The 19,893-nt window shown below is 36.4% G+C and overlaps 1 protein-coding gene across 6 annotated transcripts in view; it reads right to left on the minus strand.

Annotated features, from left to right (window-relative positions):
• GRXCR1 (glutaredoxin and cysteine rich domain containing 1) overlaps positions 1 to 19,893 on the minus strand; it is a 308,941-nt gene that overhangs the window by 287,419 nt on the left and 1,629 nt on the right. The gene's annotated exons all lie outside the window — the stretch shown is intronic.

Consider the following 19,893-nt stretch of genomic DNA (forward strand, 5'->3'; position numbering starts at 1 on the left):
ACCCTGGGATCATGACCTGAGCCAAAGGCAGATGCTTAACAACTGAGCCACCCAGGAGTCCCTGTCCTTCCGTTTTCATTACTTGTTTCAAGGAAGGAATAGGAAAAAGACTGCTTTGATTTAATGGCCTTTTAAAACTGACAATGCTTCATTACTTGGTGTTCAATAGAGTCAATGATTTAACTAAAGTTATATTTTTAAGTGTAATCATTTACTAAGAAATGATCTTTTAAAAAGCCAAAATGTTCATATCATTAATAAAGCAATGCAGTGATTTTAGGTTTTCATTTTGAAAATAATGTTGTAGTTATATTTCTTTTATAAATGCTATTTATGAAAAAAAATCACACACAAAATTGCTATTAAGTTTGTCTTAGGTGAAACTGTATAATGAGGAAAAGAAAATAGAATCAATACCATAGATCGTATTCCTGGGTGCATGCAGCTCACACAATAACTAAACAGCATGGTGTATTTTATGGCACTATTGAATACTTTGTGTTTAAAGAAAGGAAATAAATACAAAAATTTTCCACAGTCTTATATTTAGTTATGAAATTATTCTATTTTCAAATCCTTAAAAAAAATTCATTGGTTGCATCCTGGAATAAACCCCACTTGATCACAGAATGTAATTCTTTTTATATATTGATGAATTCTGTTGGCTAATATTTGTTACGGATTTCTACATCTATATTCATGAGGAACACTGTATATGGTTTCCTTTCTTTGTATGGTCTTTGCCTGATTTTGGTATCAGCTTCATAATGAATTGAGAAGTGGTCCCTCTCTCCTATTTTCTAGGAGAGATGATGTAAATTTAGTATTAATTTTTCTTTAAATGGTTAGTAGAATTCTCCAGTGCAACCATCTGGGTTTCAAGATTTCTTTGGGGGGAATGTTTTTCATTACAAATTCAATTTATTTAATAGTAATAGGACTATTCAAATTATTTCATATTATGAGTGTGGTGATTTGTGTTTTTTGAGAAATTGGTCCATTTCATCTAAGTTGTCAAATTTATGTGTGTACAATTGTTTATAGTATTCTATTATCATTTTGATATCTGCTTGATCTGTGGTGATATCCTCTTCCTTCCTGATATTGGTTATTTCTGTCCTCTCCTTTTAACTTTGGTTAAAGTCTTGCTGGAGGGTTATCAATTTTATTGATCTTTTCAAAGCTCAAGCTCTTTGTTTCATTGATTTTAATTGTCTGTCTTTTTTTTAGAGAGAGAGAGAGTGCAAAGGGGTGTCGTGGGGGGGTGTGCAGAGGGAGAGGAAGAGAGAGAATCTTAAACAGACTCCATGTCCAGCGCAGACCCCTACTTGGGGCTCAATCTCACAACCTTGAGATCATGACCCACTGAGCCACCTAGGTGCCCCATCTTTGTCTATTTTCAATTACATCCCATGTTGTTTCCTTCTTTCTATTTGATTTGGGTTTATTTTGCTCTTCTTTTTCTGGGTTCTTTAGGTGAGAGCTTAGATTATTGAGACTTTTCCTTGCTTCCAACAAGTGCGATCAGTGCTATAAATCTCTAAGTAGCCATGCCCCAGACGTTTTTATGTATTGCATCTTCACTTCAATTTCATTCAGTTCAATTTACTTTTGTCATTTCCTTTGAGACTTCCTTTATGATTATTTAGGAGTGTGTTGTTTAATTAGCACATACTGTTTAGTTTCCAAGTGTTTTGAGAAATTCCTGTGCAAATGTCCCTTTTCTTATAGGGATACCAGTCAAACTGTATACAGGGCCCACTCCAATCCAGGATAATCTCATTTTAACTTGATTACATCTGCAAAGAGCCTATTTCCAAATAAGATTACATTCACAGGTTCCAGGGATTAGGATCTGGGTATCTTTGGGGTCCATTAGTCAACCTACTACAGGGACTTTGTTTTAACTATAGAACAAAGTATTGGGAAAAGGATTGTCCTCCTTTTCGACAAGTCACAAACTATCTCAGAAAACATGCAGCACCTTTTACTCACAATTGTATATAGGATTATGATGGCTGGAATTGGAAATTAGACGCAATAAATCGATAACAGCCAAAGAACTAATTTCAACTATAAAGCATTTTCTTCAATTAATTTGATGATAAATATAGAAAATTCTAAATCACACACAAGTATAACTAGTTTTCTTTTATAGCAAAATCAAATTTTGTCATGATATATGTACCTAAGTAATTCTTATTTTAAAGTATGCCTTTCCCACTAGAGATTAATCTTCAAATGAGGACTCCTGTCCTGTACTGTTGAATCCTTAGGGCTTAGCCTAGTGTCTAACATATGTTAGGGACTCAACAAATATGTGTTCAACAGATTGCATAAATGAAAGCATACAATCTGATGACAGCATTTGCATGAATTCCTTTAACAAGACCAATGCTTCTATTTTGACCCGAGTCCAGATCCTCTGCTCTATCTAATTGTCTACTTGAAGATCCCACTCAGATCCATGGTGGCCCAGCTGTTTCTGATATAAATGCTGACATGATATGAGCAGGGTACTCCAAATCTTTTTGTGTTGAGTGTCCTAAAAATAAAACATCTTCATCAATTGCAGAGTTGTCATTTTCTTTTTCTTTTTTTACATTTTGATTCTGTGAAATTTTGAAAACAAAAAATACAATGACTGAGACAGCAAACATGCATGCTCCAGCTATCCATGGTGTGACCCAGGCTTCTAGAAAAAGAAATCCATCCAGACATAACCAAAGTCCACTTTAACTTTTCTAGTTCCGTTTTACTCTCCTGCCCACACCCCATCTCATTATCATGACCTTGAGCTGTATACTTTCAGTTCTTTCTAAAAACACATTTATATTTAGGTCTTCTATTTACCTTTACTCTTTCTTATAGAGTTTGAATAGAGAAATATTTTAATTTTTAAATATGGATAGCCAATTGTTTATTTATCCGTCATGCACTGATTTGTAATTTTTTTTTAATATTTATTTATTTAAGTAACCTCTATACTCAATATGGAGCTTGAACTCATGACCTTGAGATCAAGAGTCACATGCTCTTCTGACTGAGCCAGCCAGGCGCCCCTACATTTTTTAGATATAATTTTCCATTTATGTTAGTGTCTCCTAGTTTCCCTTTTCTATACCCCTGGCCAATAACACACTGTTTAATTACTATAGCTTTATAAGGAATATTGATACCTAGTAAGGCAATTCCCCCAGTTTTGTTCTTCATCTTGGCTATTCTTGCATCTTTACTCTTCCATGTAAGTTTTTGGATCAGTTCACCAAATTTCATGACAAAAAAATAAGAAAAGAAAAACAAACCTAATTGGTATTTTGCCTGCAAACGAATTAATTTATAATTTAATTTAGGGGATTTTACTTCATTATGATATGGGATTCTTGGAATCTATGAACATAACATTTCTCCATTTTCAGGTCTTAACATTTAACATATATAAAATATCTAATACAAAACATTTTTTAATGTTCTATAATTTTCTACATAAAGATCTTTGACATACACCAGCCATCTAATAGCTTTTGTCAATATTGAGAATTTTGTTTTTAACATGTTTTCTAAATAATTATTGGGATAATATTAGCTAGTGTTTATTGAGTGCTTATTAGGCTAGGCACTGTTCTAAGGACTTTACCTATATTAACTAATCTAATCTTCATAACTACTGTTAGGGATAAATAATATTCTTAGCTCCCATTTTATAGGTAAGGAAACTGAGACACAGAGAGACTAAGTATCTTGCCTCAAGTCACACACACACACACATATATATATATACACATATTTAGGATTATATATATATATATGTATATATATATATATATATATATGATTAGAAAAGAATTATGATGTCCTGCCATCAGGTTGCCAGGGAGTAGGGTGCCTCATGGAAGGTCTCAGATACTTAAAGTAACTGTGGCTATCTATAAATGGGGCAAACAAGAGGGCCTTTTCCTGCCCAAATGCTTTGTGACAAAATCAAATCTGATTTGCTCTTTCAATTAAAATTACAAGCTCATATTAAAATTTGTAAAATAAAATTATAAAATGTGAAGCAAAAAATAGGTAAATATCCCTTTAAGAGTTGTGCTGTTCTAGAATATTAAATCATTTTGTAGCTGCCTGGCCATCTGACAAGAACTGAAAAATAAGAAAATGAGTTTTGGAAAGGACAAAGCATTCCTAAGTTCTATAGGTACATACTAATGGGCAAGGACACTTCCTATACTGAATATGCCAATGCAGATCTTTAAGGAAGTTATACAGACTGCTACCACAAACCACTAACGATGGAAAAAAAAATCATCTCTTAATGAGGCAAAAATTAATTATTGTTAATTCTGTCTTGATAGCTGGATGCAACATGCCTATTTTTTTCAAGTTGATGTCTCCAAAATAAACATACATCATTTATTATTGTCTGGTTTGTAATTTTGCTCAGATTGATCTACCTGATTTATTCATGTTCTATTTGCCTAGTCCTACTCATTTATAAATATTTTGTAAAAGTTATCTTCTAATCACAAAACTGCAGCGTCCTTCTCTGTGTCTTTTTGAAGCCGGCCAGCCCTTATGGTTCTGAGGTTGCCAGGTTCCATCCATCATAACCAACCCCTAAAGCTCGTGAGTTCCTGCTAGGAACAAATCTGAGGACTGAGACCAAATTTCTCAGCAACATTCTGCAAAAATGAAGAATCATCTCAAACCTTCACCTCAAAAATAAACAACAATATGACAGACTATGGACTCTGAAAAACAAACTGAGGGTTCTAGAGGGGAGGGGGGTGGGAGGATGGGTTAGCCTGGTGATGGGTATTAAAGAGGGCACATTCTGCATGGAGCACTGGGTGTTATATGCAAACAATGAATCATGGAACACTACATCAAAAACTACTGATGTAATGTATGGTGAGTAACATAACATAATAAAAGAAAAATTAAGTAAAAAAAGTAAATAAATAAATTGTAAAGAGTATTACCTTAAAAAAAAAAATAAACAACTAGGAAGTCACACTAGCCCACTTCCATTCTTTACAGCTTCTCATTTTCAGATATTTGTATCAATGCACCTGCCTTAGAATGGAATTATTCTCCAAAGAGCTCAAGTTATTCAAAGTGAAAGTGAAAGTAAGTCCTCTGTATGGGCTGTTTCATAGCATATCTTTAATATTATTTTAAAAACAAAATTCCTTTTTCAACTATACCTTTACCTCTCTTAGGCTGGAGTTCATCACCCTGTATTATTCTTGTCATTATATAATATTCATTTCCCAATTAAATTAACTTGTCCAAATAAAAACTAGTTTTGGTTCCTGTATATCAGATTATCAGAATATTCAAAATCTCCCTAAGGACCACTCTCTCCTAAGGGGTCCAAAACTCCATGAAAGTGGGTCAGGCCAAAGAGACCAATCATATTTCAGTGGTAGACACTGTGAGTTGCCATACCAGCAACTCATCTTCTTCTTTCTAACAGAACCTTCATTTTATTAGTTGCTCTCTATGTAGCTATTTCCTTCAGGGAAAACAAGACCCATCTCCCTCCCTAGCAGGTGACTCCCGATTGATTGCAGCCATTCATAGTGGTTTTATGCCTCTTGGCAAACGTTTGGTTTGGCATAGCATGTGACCCAATGAGACATGGGGAGAAGTCTGCTGAGGGACTTTGGGGGCAATGTTTCCCCTTTCTTAAAAAGAGACCCAAGGTAGAAAGATTTCTTTTTTCCCTTCCTCTTGATATTGATATGAAAGTATGTGATGCCTGGTGCTGCTGCCCTCATAAAGCAACCATGACGTAATCTGCTGTCATGAGGGGAATGGAAGAATAGAAAAGATGGAAAGGCCCTTGGCTTCTGATGACTTTTCTGAGCCACTGAATTAACCAACTCTAGAAGAGTCCTACCTTACAGAATTCTGATGACATGAGAAAATCAACTAAGGAATGGATTCAGTTAAAAGTAATAGAAATCTCAATTTATAGCGGTTTAAGCAAATAAATATGACTTTTCTCTTTCAGCATGAAGTCCAGAGGTGGGTACAGATGGGGCTTGAAGATGACTGCCATACAGCAATGTAGAAGGGGCCTATATTAAAAGTATTTAGCAATATAGAAATTAAAATAAGGGTTTATAAGGTAAAAGTAAATGTGAGGGAACATAACTTATCCAGAGCACAAAGCATGGTCTAAAATGATGACTTGGGCTATGGCTAAGGTTGTGTTTACTTCAGTTTACTACTAAACAGCCAAAAAAGCAATGCAAAAGGTAAACATGAGATCAGGAAACAAGTGAGTCAACATTGCTCCCTATTATGACTCAATTTCTCACAGAAGTGCACCCAAAACTATATATACTTTAACAGCGTGAGGAACCCATCACTTCGGAGGAGGCTAGACTTGTGAGCTTCCTGCCTCTCATGCCATTAAGCTAAGGAGAAGCAGCCCAGGGATCAAGGATCTACTCTGTCATCATAAAAGAAAAAAGTTCTAGCAAGAACAAAATCTTGCTCCACCTAATTTTGCGACCATTCCATGGCTTCCACAGGATTAGAACTATATGGATAAAAGCTAAAACTAGACTCAGAAACAGAGAAAACAAAAAGGTAGATACAAAAATACCAGGTCCTTGGAGCGAGAAGACTCCTAAGTTGAGGAGGCTAAAAACCCAAGTCTGCCGTGTGCTTGATTGTTCACACTGCATCAGAGAATATCCTTTGATGGGGGTGAAGCCCTCAACATGGAGGAGAGAAAGCTGGCACGTGACGGAAATTTTACATCTATTAAGCTTTGTTCCTCAACATTTTCCTTACATTAAAATAAAAAGAAGCAATATGCAAAGAAGTAAGTCAAGCTCCTTGCAGAGTTCATGAACTAGATGTTCCAGGGTACTGAGTGGCAAGAGAAAAGGAATCTCCAAATGGCAGGTGCTGCCATAAAATCCACTCATTCAACACCATTGGAGGTGAGCTGCTGAGAGTTTTAAAACAGCTTAATGTGTGTATAATAGGGCTTGAGAGCAAAAGAACACAGGGCTAGCTTCAAGTGGCAGCTAACAGTAATGGGACCATAAAAAAAATAGTAATCATCTGGAGTCACTCCGTGCAGGATAGCAGCTTTCAAAGTGTAATCTCTGGGCCAGCAGCATCAGCAGCACCTAGCAACCTAGCACCAAGCACCCAGCCTCCACGCTAGAACTACTGAATCTGAAGCTCTGGGGTGGGGAGGCCAGCAATCTAGTGAGTGTTCTAACACAAGGCCTTCAGGAGATTCTAATGCATGCTCACGTTAGAGAACCACCGGCACGGGGACAAGAAGCCCTAGCCACCAGGAAGTGTGGTGAGGTGACCAAGAGCACCAGCTCTGAAGTCATACAGCCCCTAGATTTGCATCTCAGATCTTTACATCTGGTGGTGTGAAACTGGGCAAGTACTGAAATCCCCTCAACCTATTTATAAGTGTACTTATCTTAGAGGTTTCTTATAGGGATTACCAATAACAGTCACGAAACCCACTCATTAAACAATATTAACTATCATTTCACCAAGGACATCATTATAGCACAGCCTGAAGACATGACTATGTTAATTTCTCTGGGTAGGAAGGCACCAGGTACTCAACGTTCAATGTATTTTATAAAACAAAACAAGAAGGTAGGTACAATTACTAGCAAGATCTGCATATGAATGGTTGAATTAATAATAACTCTTTTAGGACTCAACATATTTAGCACTGTTTTAAATGCTTTACATCTATTAATTCATCTAATCCTCTTTAATTCTTACAATAACTTTACAGAGTCTGGGGGTGCCTGGGTGGCTCAATTGGTTGAGCATCAGCTCAGGTCATGATCTCAAGGTTGTGGAATCGCGACCCATGTCAGGGCTCTGGGCTCAGTGTGGAGTCTGCTTGAGATTCCTTCCCTTTCCCTCTCCCACCCCCTCTGGCGCAGGCATGCGCTCTCTCACTCTTTCCCTCTCTCTCTCTAAAATTAAAAACAACAACAACAACAACTCTACAGACTCTATTATTACCCCCACTTTACAGATGAGGAAACTGAGGTAAGAGAGGTTAAGTACAGTGCTGAAAGTTACAAAGCTAGAAAATGGTAGAGTCAGGATTTAAACACAGCTAATCTGCCTCAGAGTCTATGTGCGTAACCACTATGCTATACTGCTTCTCAAAGTTAAAAACAAATTTTAATGCTTAAGGCAGAAGTTTCAGTTATCTAGAAAATACACTTACGTGGAATATCTCCTTCTCTGAGGGATCAGAAAAATAGAACATTCTATCCTTCTTTCTGCTACCTGCTCTAGAAGCATCTCTTCTGTATGCATTCAATGCACCCAACTGATCCCACAGGTAAACTGGTAGCCTGCAAAGTGGGATGGCTGTTCTCTCTAAAATAGCAGGAAGAATCAGAGGCAGGAAGAGCTAGTGAGAAATGCACAAAGTGGGAAAATTCATCAAGTTCCCCAGCTTCTAATTTTCTCAGTGCAAGGAGGGCATTCCAGGATAACAGAACAAACTATTACCCTCCAGCAGCAACAGTATCTCTGCAGTCTGAGTCAGAAGCTCAGGCAGTTGAATGTACTAAGAGAAAATAAGAGAACAGAGCTCAAGGGAACAGGCTGCATTGCTCCAAGACGCACTCTATATGCCTAAGCAAGCTGCCTAGGTGCCTGTGTCTGGATGGAAGGAAGTGGCTTCCTTGACCTTGGCTGGTAGATTTCACTGGGTATTTGTCAGGGCTTTCAAAATTTCTCAGTGTTCCAAACAAGAGAGATCAGACGCCAAAGCTGCAACACAAGGAGGCAGTTGTTTGAACAGAAAGCTGCAAGGCGGATCAATTTTACCCTTAACTGGTGCAATCTCTCTGGCTTTTGAATGCCTGCCAAGTTCTTTAGGCTTCTTCAAGGTAACCAATCCAAGTAATTCACTCACTGTTTCAACGCTCTCAATTGCCAGTAGTTCCAAGACATACTGTGTTGTGATAAGAGAAAACAAAAACAAAAACAAAAGTCTCCCTATTTATTTCCCAATGCCAGAAAACAATCCGAAGTGAAATTGAGAGAATGTGAGATCCTCCTATTATTTAGAATGAAATATTCACTGGAGCAGGTTTTTGGCTGCATGGAAATTTCAATAAGCATGCTACTCCTTTTATTATCTCTCACTGAAAGTGGCATCTCATTTCTCAAACACACACATTCCCTCAACATCTTATCTCATATGTTATGGAAACAGACATTGAAAAGGAAATACCCATGTTTTATCCTATAAATTTTCACACTATCTAATCTGTAAAGGAAAACCAGAAGCAACAAGATATCTTGTAGGTCAGAGTAAAATGTTTCCTTTCACCGTGACTGTTCATTATGCTAACATTGAGCATAATGAGCACATTTTCCCTAGCTTTATATTCAATTTATCTGCAAAGAATTGCTGAAAGTGAAAGAATTCTGAGCCTTTACTGGATGTGTAATAATATTAACCTATTATTATTAATTTTTAGGTATGAGAGTAGTACTTTTTAAGGTCAGTGACTTTGATCTCATGCAGGAACGAAGCTTCCTACATAACAGAAGAGGAGGAATATATAAGGTCTACAGAACAAATTGCCTCAGTGTCTTTTGTAAGAAAGGTATTCAGAAAATTACTCAGCAGAAAAAGCTTTCTTATATGTCATAGAGCTAAAAAGAAATATCCTCTTATTTTCCATTTGATATAATCCTTTTCAGAGACTCCCAAAGCTCTTAACAAAGTACATTTCATGTCGTTTTTACAGCTGTGTTCTGGGAATTAAAGACATGGGGGAGTGAAGGGCATTGTGGACTCTCTCTCCCACCCCTCAGCCCTCTGCCAAGGCAGTGTGGACAGGCTCAGACCAGAGATGTAAGCCTGGGTCCCAATGGCACACCTGAGGACAACTAAGGAGTCGATCTGGAAAAAAAAAAAAAGGAAAGAAAAGAAACAAAACACCCTTTCCAAATATGCAGAGTAGAATTACACTGTACAATGTATAAAAAATGTTTTAAAAAATGTAAAACTAGTCTCCCTAACAGATACTACAAATTGCAAAAGGATAAAGCGTAAGCTTACGGCGGAGCAACCCGACAGTCTCCACCTTAACCAGGGGATCAAAGTTAACATTGACAGTATTGAGGTGTCCGCATCATGTGCCTCCTGATAGATGTGCTGAGAATAACACAACCTCACTTCTGCAATAATCTTGCCAAAACCACAAGGAGGCTTCAGACACACCCAGATGGAAGGATATTGCACAAAGCAACTGGCCTCTACTCTTCAAAAATGTCAAGGTCATGAAGATACATGAAATACAAAGACTGAAGAACTGGTCCAGATTACAGAAGACAGAAGGAACACGACAACTGAAGGCAACATTCTGGAGAGTGAACATTATTGGGACAAATGTTCAAATCTGAATAAGGTCTAGAGATTACAGACCAGTACCATTTTAATATTAAACTCCTGATTTTAATCATTGTGTTGTGGTTATGTAAAAGAATACACTTATTTTAAGAACTACACACTGAACTACTTAGGAGAAAGGGGTATCATGTCAGCAAATTACTCTCAAACTATTCAGAAAAACAATACAGAGGATAAAGCAAATATGGTAAAATGTTCTTTGTTATATTTTAACAGCTTTCTATAAATCTCAAACATCAAAATTATGTATAAAATTTGTAATATAAAACATGAAGATAACTATAGTTTCCATAGTCCAAGGGGAAAGGAAAAAAAAAAATAGCTTAATCCATTCACAGGGTATCTCTCTGAGGGAATACTGTAGTTTCTAGACTTGCTCCCTGTCCCACTGTCCTTTCTTTTCTCTCCCAAATGCTTAAACCTTCAGTCCCAACTTCCATTTCTACTTAAGAAAACCCCCTTTCTCTTGAAACCAGTGCAATACATTGGATTTAGTAGCCTATTTCCCAAATATTGAATAACTCAGTCCAGAATGAAATAGTGAGGGTTGTAAATGGATGAATAGTGGTACTTTAAGGACCTGCCCAGTAGGACATCCTTCCATTGGTGCAAGGCAACGACATGCCTCCTCATTCTTCCTGCTCAATTAAAAAATAAAAACTATATCAAATTGGTGCATCTCTCTTTTTCTCACACACACACACCCTAAGAACAAGGAGGGATTTTCTGAGACAACACAGAATAGGTTCATACTGAAGAAGAGAGAGTTCCCTAAAACTTGAATAATCTTCACACAGTCCCTCTTTCAGCAAGAAGACCGCACTTGTCATTATTAATGTGCATTCCAACTACTGCTTTCATATTCATCCTCCAGTTTCCTAAACACAGAGAGGGGTCTGTTGGTGAGGAACAAAAATCCATTGCTTCAAACAAAAGTTATCTGTCCTTGCTTGCCAAGTTATGGCTACCAAAAGACCCAGGAGAAACTCTGGAATTAAAGCTTTTCTATACCTTAGCCTAGATTAATATTCTAGGTTGTGAGTTCTCATAGCAGTCAGTAGGAGAGCATATCACCATCTCACCACAAGAACTGCAGGGGAGTTGTAGGAGGAATGGCTTATGGAGTGAGGATTTGGAACTGCCAGGCTCCACCTTACCTCTGGGGTCTTTGTTCAATGTTTCCTCTTCTAAGAATCCATCCCTAATCTTAACATGTGCTCTCAATTCTCCTTTTAGGACACCTCTCCATTTCTCCCTTTGCTTCCATTCCAATTGCTACCATGCTCATTCAGGGTCCCTCAACTATAAGCTTAGACCTTAAAATTAAAAGGAACCGATTAGAAAAAGCCTTGGATGATAAATAAAACCCAATCCAATACCATTAAGAACTATACACACTAGTACTATCAGGAAAAAGTATGAAAATAATTTGAAGTAGAATAATACAGTAATAAATTAGCTGAAACCAATCAAATGGACTAAGTGCAAATTTCCGTATATGAAGAGAAGTATGAGGTAACAGAGGACTTGAATCTAGAGAGCTAAGGCCCATTGACAGCCAAAGACGTAAGACAAATTTCAAGGGTATCAGTAGTTCCAGAGCTCAGATATCCCAGATGATATCTCTGGTTAATATTCAGCTTCAGCTAATTTAAAATGTAACCTCCAGAAGCACTTCTAGTGCTAACCCTAAAATTGTTTGGATGACATAATGGTTTCCAAGAGAATTAGTAGCTTTAAACTTGGAGAATTAAGTATATATATATATATATATATATATATATATATATATATACTTTATATATATATATGCTTATCATATATGTGTATATATGATTAAGTAAGTCAAACCTGTAAGTCAAGTAAGTCAAACCTATCTTTTAGTAAAGTTTAGAAATAATCAAGAAAATTTGACCCATTACAAAACATGTCATGCTTGTGATTCCAAATTAAATTGATGGGACTGGAAAACTGATTTATATCAAGATTTTATGCTGAAATCCATCAGCTTTAGAAAATTTAAGAAAGTTTAGAGAAAGAAAATTTAAGAAAATTAAGGGTTATTTTATAGGCTAAATTTATCCTATTAAAATGGTTACTTAAATACTGGAAACATTCTTACAAATGACTAAGTGACTTAGAAAGAAAATAAAATTCAACTTCATAAGTGTAATTTAAAATGTTTAAGGGAGTTTTAGCTTACGAATGGAATCAAACACTAATCAACCACGTCCTTAAAAGTAATTCTTAAAATGTGCTAGATTTTTAAATAGAATAAAATGATCAAGTTAAATTTTAAAGCTCAAGGAAGAACTGTATTTTAACATATGTATTTAGTATATTAAATATTAATTTTAAAAAATAAAGTTTGCTCTAGATAATCTTTTCGGGGTCCAAAAGCCATCATCAAGAACACAGAAAACTCCTATTGATAAGAAGGCCACAGTAGCTTCCTAACATGGTGTGGGCCTTTTCCCTCAAAATATAGTCTAGGCACAGCTGACAGACAGATGTTCCCAAAATGCCATTATGTAACATCTCTCTTCAGAAACCTCTAATTCTTTGTCTTTCCCTTTTCTGGTTTAAACACAGAAAAAAAACTGAAATAGATCTATGTTTCTATTCCACCCATTGCTTTGTCTCTTTTTCACCTCTAAGATTCTATTTGTTTGTAACCAGGAAGTCACCTTAATAACTAAGTTACTGCTTCATTAAATTAATTTCCCTATCTTCTGTACTCAATATTATTTTCAACTATCATTTAATAAATTTTCCGTTAAGCCCCAGCCATTAAAAACCTGTTTCATCAAGCCTGTTTCTAAAATGAAGCAAACTCTTTTTCTTCTTTCTTATAAATATTTAAAAACACAATTTGATGGGGCGCCTGGGTGGTTCAGTCGTTGAGTGTCTGCCTTCGGCTCAGGTCATGGTCCCAGGGTCCTGGGATCGAGCCCCGTATTGGGCTCCCTGCTCAGCGGGAAGCCTGCTTCTCCCTCTCCCACTCCCCCTGCTTGTTGTGTTCCTGCTCTCACTATCTCTCTCTGTCAAATAAAATCTTTAAAAAAAAAACACACAATTTGAACAAAACATAGTTTCACTATGATGTCCATGAAGAACTCCAGGATTTTAATAATGCAACCTTGAGAATGATTTCTGAGATTTAATCGAAAGTGTGGCAGAGATTGTTGACTGCCTACCCTCAACGCCATTCTCTCCTTCCTCACTGGTAACAGAATGCCAAGTTTCATCCAGGTGCATTGCCAATTGAATAAAAAACTAAATTTCCCAGCCTTCTGTTCAGCCATGGCCATGTGACTAAGTCCTAGCTAATAACATATGAACATAACTTTCATGTAAGATTTCAGTAATGGATGCTTTAAAGCACAGTGGGGTCCCTTTTTATCCTTATTCCATTCCCCATCTTCAATGTGGATGTTATGGCTGGCACAACAGAAGCTACCCAGGACCCTGAGATGACCTTGAGGTTGGAAACCACTTGTTAGCATCACAGAGCAGAAAGGGAAGACCCTACATCTCTGATGTCAGTAGACAGCCTATCTTCAGACTTCTTTTATGTGACAAGAAATAAGCTTCAATCTCGTATAAGCCACTGTTATTTTGGGGTTTTTTATTATGTGCAATTGAACCTTTTTCTAAATGACATATAGAGGCACATTTTTTAACATGTTAATAAACACTACTAATGAGCATTCTTGCAACTAGTCTCTTAAATATCAATAAATAGCATTAAAAGATAAATAAAACACTTCCATTAATTAATCAGATGTTCAAATATAACATTCACATAGCATCTTTCAAAGAAAGTAGCTAAGGCAATCTCCCCTCTTCAAATGTCAGAAATTGATTCAATAAGAAATTGACTCAACATCTAAAAAGTTCTTATATAGCCATTATCTATAACTATACAGAGAAGATTATTTTTTTCAGATAAACATGTCCTTTATTCTCTATAGTCCCATAAGTATTACTAAAAATGCCTTATGCTGTATTCAAGTTTTTTTTTTTAAATCACCTTTTCCTCTGTTAAGTGAACAGATCTTTGGCATCTCCAACTTGGTGTCTCTGCTTCTAATTCATGCTCTACATTCTATTATCACAAGAATCTTTTTTAAAACACAATTCTATCGTATCCCCAAGTCTACACTGCCTCCCCTTCACTTTGTGCATGTGTTCCATCACCTTTGCTGGTTTGCATGGTGCTCCTTCATTTGGTTCCTGTACTTATTCAAATTTAATTCATAATTCCCAACCTGTAGGTTTCCCTTTGCCTCCTGCACTCTCCTTGTACATCAAGAACAAGTCAGAAGCCAACAGGAGCCAGAAGTGAGTATAAGATTAAGCCAACGGGCACTGGGACCACACCGCATCTTGACTGTGGTGGTAGATACATGGGTGTATACATTTGTCAAACCCATCACCTTGTACGTTTAAATGGCTGCATTTTATATACATTAACTTTCTGTAAAGTTGAAGGGGAAAAAAGTTAAGTAGGAGTCAGTAGCCTTGTCAATGGAAAACCGAGAGGCTATGCAGGCAACAGATTGAAGCAATCTCAGAAGACACATGGCTTCTGAAAGCATGAGTGGGGTCAGAACAGCATGGATGCAGAAACGGGAGGAAAGAGGTTCCAATTTAGTAGGCTGAGGTCAGTTTTTAGAGTAAAACCAAATGAAAAAAAAAAAAAAATAGACAATCCAGGCAGGGAAGAGGAGCCCCCATTTGAAGTCTGGCAGAAGCAAGCCCACCTATACAAAAGGTCCAAGCATCAGCTCTCCTACTCAGCCCTAGTTCACTATGCTCCTCCTTCCAATATCTCCAGCCCCACAAACCTTGAATCTGTAGTGAGCTTACTTTCTTTGTATCTTTTCTTCACAGTGTTCCCCCACCTTCTTTTCTTTGGGATTACTAAAATGTAATCCTGGATTGATTCACATTCTCCATTAAGTGGATCTCCTCAGAGTTCAAAGTTGGCAAGAAACTACAGTGATAAATAATTCCTCTTTCCAGCAGATGTTGTTTCTGATTTTTTGGGATCCAAGGGAAAAAAAAATTGTGATTTTCCAATAAATTTGCTAAACACTGCAATGAATTATGAACTTGAGCAGAGGCTATATCATCCAAGAGGCCAAAATGCATTTGGCAAATATTTCATATTTGAAAGTTATGGTTTATTTCAATTAATCAGGAAACTATTTTTTTAGGTTTGGCATTCTCTCTCAATTAAAAGTCATGGAATTACAAAATTATATTTGGTAATTTTAATTATTCATCTCATTTACTATTCTACTCAATTTTTAATGAAAATTCTGAGATTTTCCTTTCAATAAATTTTTCCTCAGTATTGTCATCTTTCCTCCCTGAAATAGCACCTAATTGACATGGCAAGAAAAAAAGTGAGATTTCCTTGGGTGTTTGTTTTTGTTTCCAATATTGGCTTTCTGGGCAACACCAAAGAAATGAATTATAATAAAATTTCTTGCCTTCACTGGTTATCTTTTCCATATAACAAACATCATACTTTTTTCAATATAAAAGCCATAGCATCCAGTAGAAACAAAATTTTTGTACAGTTTTAGATCTATGACAAACACACATATAAGCAAATTTGAAGAGTTCTAGATATAATGTGAAAGCCCAGAAATACTTCATAGGACAATCAATATATACAGGTGTAGACTATCTTTCCTTAGAGTATGATATATAGTTCTGATTTTATATTTATTTACATCATTATTTGAGCAATGTCACAAGTTCTGGACGGGGCTGGAACCTAGCTGTTTTACGTCAATCTCCAATACTCAGCTCAGTTTTCTAGAACATGGTGGGTATCAGCAAAGTGTATTGCATGCATGGAGAAAAAGTATCTCAAGTTATACATAACAACCATACCAAGGGGCAAGAGGAAACTTTTGGAAGTGATAGATACATGTTCATTATCTTCAATGTGGTGATGGTCTCATAGGTGCATACCTATGTCCGACCTTGTCAAATTCTTTTTTTTTTTTTTAAAGATTTTATTTATTTATTTGACAGAGAGATAGAGAGAGAGCACAAGTAGGCAGAGAGGCAGGCAGAGGGAGAGGGAGAAGCAGACTCTCCATCGAGCAGGGAGCCCGACATGGGGCTCGATCCCAGGACCCTGGGATCATGACCTGAGCCAAAGGCAGCCGCTTAACCGACTGAGCCACCCAGGTGCCCCCGACCTTGTCAAATTCTATACTTTAAGCAGATGAAGTTTATTGCCTATCGATTATACCCCAATAAAGCTGCTATTTAAAATGCCAAAATCCATGACAATACAATGCTAAATGTATTATCCATAAAGTTCACGGAGTATATTACAATAATATTTTACAGAGGATCAGCATTACTAGAATGTTGTTCGTTAATTTTGGGGGAAAAAAAAAAAGCACTTCTGATTAGGTACTAGTTTTCAATTCCTGGCTATGACAAGAAAGAATCTTTTAAGTAAAAATCTTACCATTTAATTAGTCTCTTATCAGTTTGAAATAAGAGGTATGAATTTAAGATCTCAACACCAGGACTGTTTTCCCTTGAATGTTCATTTACTTTCAGAGTAAAATATTCAGTAACGTTTTTCCTAAAAGATTGTATGTGAACTGAATGCTATCTTAAATATAATGGATGATAGAATTTAAAATTTCTATTAAAAGTCCTATCATATAATACAAATCCACATTTTAAAACTCTAGTTTCATTTAAACAAAAGTATTTTCAATTACAGTGAAGAAAAAAATCATTGTACTTTTAGTTGGAAATTCCAAGTATATGAAGTTGATAATAATGTTTAATGACATTATAATTTTGAATTAATACTAAGGTGTTTGAACAGAGAATGATGATACAGTCATGAGAAATGAATCACAGCCATGAGAGAAAGTATTGATTTTATCATTATGAGTAAGAATAAGTGCCTGAATTATTCAATGACAAGGGATTTAGAGCTTTTAGTTGAAATCAGTTTGTTTTTAAAATTTCATCACTTAATTTTGACAAAAGCCAATATGGTATTCATAAGATTTTTCTGATCTCAAGTACTTCATGGCAAATATGCTCTAAATTATTTCACATAAATAATTCTGACAAAGTAATATATTCCAGTATATATGTTTATGAAGGGCATAACTTATCATCTCTTCAAATAGAATGCTACCTATTCTTCTACTGATGTCCACTGTCCAATCTGAGGGCACCAGATCATTCACAGTATACACAGTTTTCAGTTCATTCATTCATTCTACAAATATTTATTGGTACTGTGCCATACGACAGACACTAACTAGAATAAGACTAACGTAGTAAGACCTATTTCTCATAAACAGGTAAACAAGCAAGTAAGAAAACTTCAGATAGAGGTTAAGTGCTAGGAGAAAGACAGAATAAGACAATGTGGTGGTGGCTGGCACTGGGGGAAGGGGGGTAATCTAAGCTGGGGGGAGTTGTGGAATAATCTGAGCCCAATGATCAAATGAGGGTGCAGAGGGAAATGAATCTGAGAGGCAGGCAAGGAGAAAATCATAAAGGGCTTGAGTTTCATTCCAAGTGCTATGGGAAGCCAATGAAGAGTCTTGAGAAATAACAAACTGATTTGTGTTTTAAAATAATAACCACAGCTTCTAGAAAATGAATAGGTGACAAAAATAAAAGCAGACAGATCCGTTAGGAGGTTATTATAGGTGAGAGATCATGGTGACTTGTACAAGAGTGGCAAAGACGAAGGGAAGTAGATAGAATTAAGATATATTTTGGAAACAGAGCCTGAAGAATTTGCTGGTTTATTGGAGGGCGGTGCATGTAAAGGATGGTGACAGAAAGAGAGCAATTAAGATGGGAAGACTTGGGAAACACGCCTTACAAATCTAATAATATAATATGTTAACTCTACACTATCTGTTGAATCAACATAACACCAACTATGCATTAAAGGTAATAAGCATCTTTTCTTACAATAACCAGGTAGTTTTGCAATGTGATAGAATGTTATGTCATATTTTAACCTCAATTTTAAACTAAAAAATATAATTATCTACAATTTAAGATTAATTTACCTAATTATTTTGAGCATCTGCAAAAGAATTTAGAGTATACTGGCCAGCACCATTCAGTGTCTGTAGTTTATGGGAGTGTGGAAATCAACTTTCCACACCTCAGTCCTAATTGGATGCAGGGTTCTCAGGCATGTCTCTACCTTCAGGCCACAAGTTCGCAAAGCATTTCTGGCTGTATTATAAATCAGCAAATTAGTAAGCATTCCTCTCTCATTTTTTGACTATGAGTTCCTCCCAAAGGAGACCAAATTCTTAATCCTTGGTGGCCCCAAACAATAACCAACTCAGGCAATATCAGGTAAGTGAAAACCCACCAAGGTAGGAATATCCTCTGACATCTCTTTTTGAATTTCTGGACTTGGTAATTTTTTGGCTGACAACTCCAAAGACATTTTTTAACATCTTTATTAAGCTCTAATTCACATAACATGCAATTCACTCATTTAAAGTGTACAGATTTCCAGCGAGAAGATTTGTTATAGCCAAACTGATCGCTCTGTTCCTCCCAAGGATATATGCTTCTCCATCATTCCATTTCCCTTAAACATTCACTAAACAATCATTGTTGAGTATTTACTATATGCCAAGCACTCCTATCTGAAATAATGTCTCCTTTCCATTTCTACAGCCTTAACTCTGACTTGAAGACCCAGTTTAATCATGTTGATCATCTCAGCTCTTGGACTCTCTCCTTCTCTCAATGTCTGTAGGTTATTGGACATTAAGTATCAGCCATTTTGTTACATTGCTGGTTAACTTTCACATGTGCATTGTCATTGTCACCTAGCACTCTGGCTTGGCACCTCACACATTTTATGCATTTAATGTATATCTTGTGGAGGATGATAAAACCTGGTCCTTGGAAAAGCTGTCTTTGAATAACCCTCTTCCTTCTAAATCCACCAATAGTGTAGTCATAGGACCTGAAAGCTTTGAAATGATCTTGCTGACATCTGAATTGTACTACAGATTCTGTGACAAGGTCATGTTGCTGGAACCAGAGTTCCCTGCCAGGGGCTGGCACGTTGCACTTTGCTCAACAATGGACGAGGAAATTATCTGAGACGGCTTTGAAATCAAGCAGATGCAGATTAGTGCAATATTCTATGTCAATCAGGTTTCTGACCTAAAAAAAATGTGTGTGATTTCTAGCAATCAGGAATGAGTGGTTTTTCAGAAATGAGTTAGTTGGGATACTCTTACCATTACGGATAAAGTGACAGAATAATCTGGGAGAGGACACACAGTGAGCTACAGACTATAACCATGCAATGATCTGTATACGAAAAGCAGTTGTCATTTCCTGTATGAATGGCATACCTTGTCAATTTTGCTGATGGCTTGTTAATGGGA

Source organism: Mirounga leonina, unplaced genomic scaffold, assembly GCF_011800145.1.
Source record: "Mirounga leonina isolate KUSES-001 unplaced genomic scaffold, KU_Mleo_1.0 Mir_129, whole genome shotgun sequence".
Classification (NCBI taxonomy): Eukaryota; Metazoa; Chordata; class Mammalia; order Carnivora; family Phocidae; genus Mirounga; species Mirounga leonina.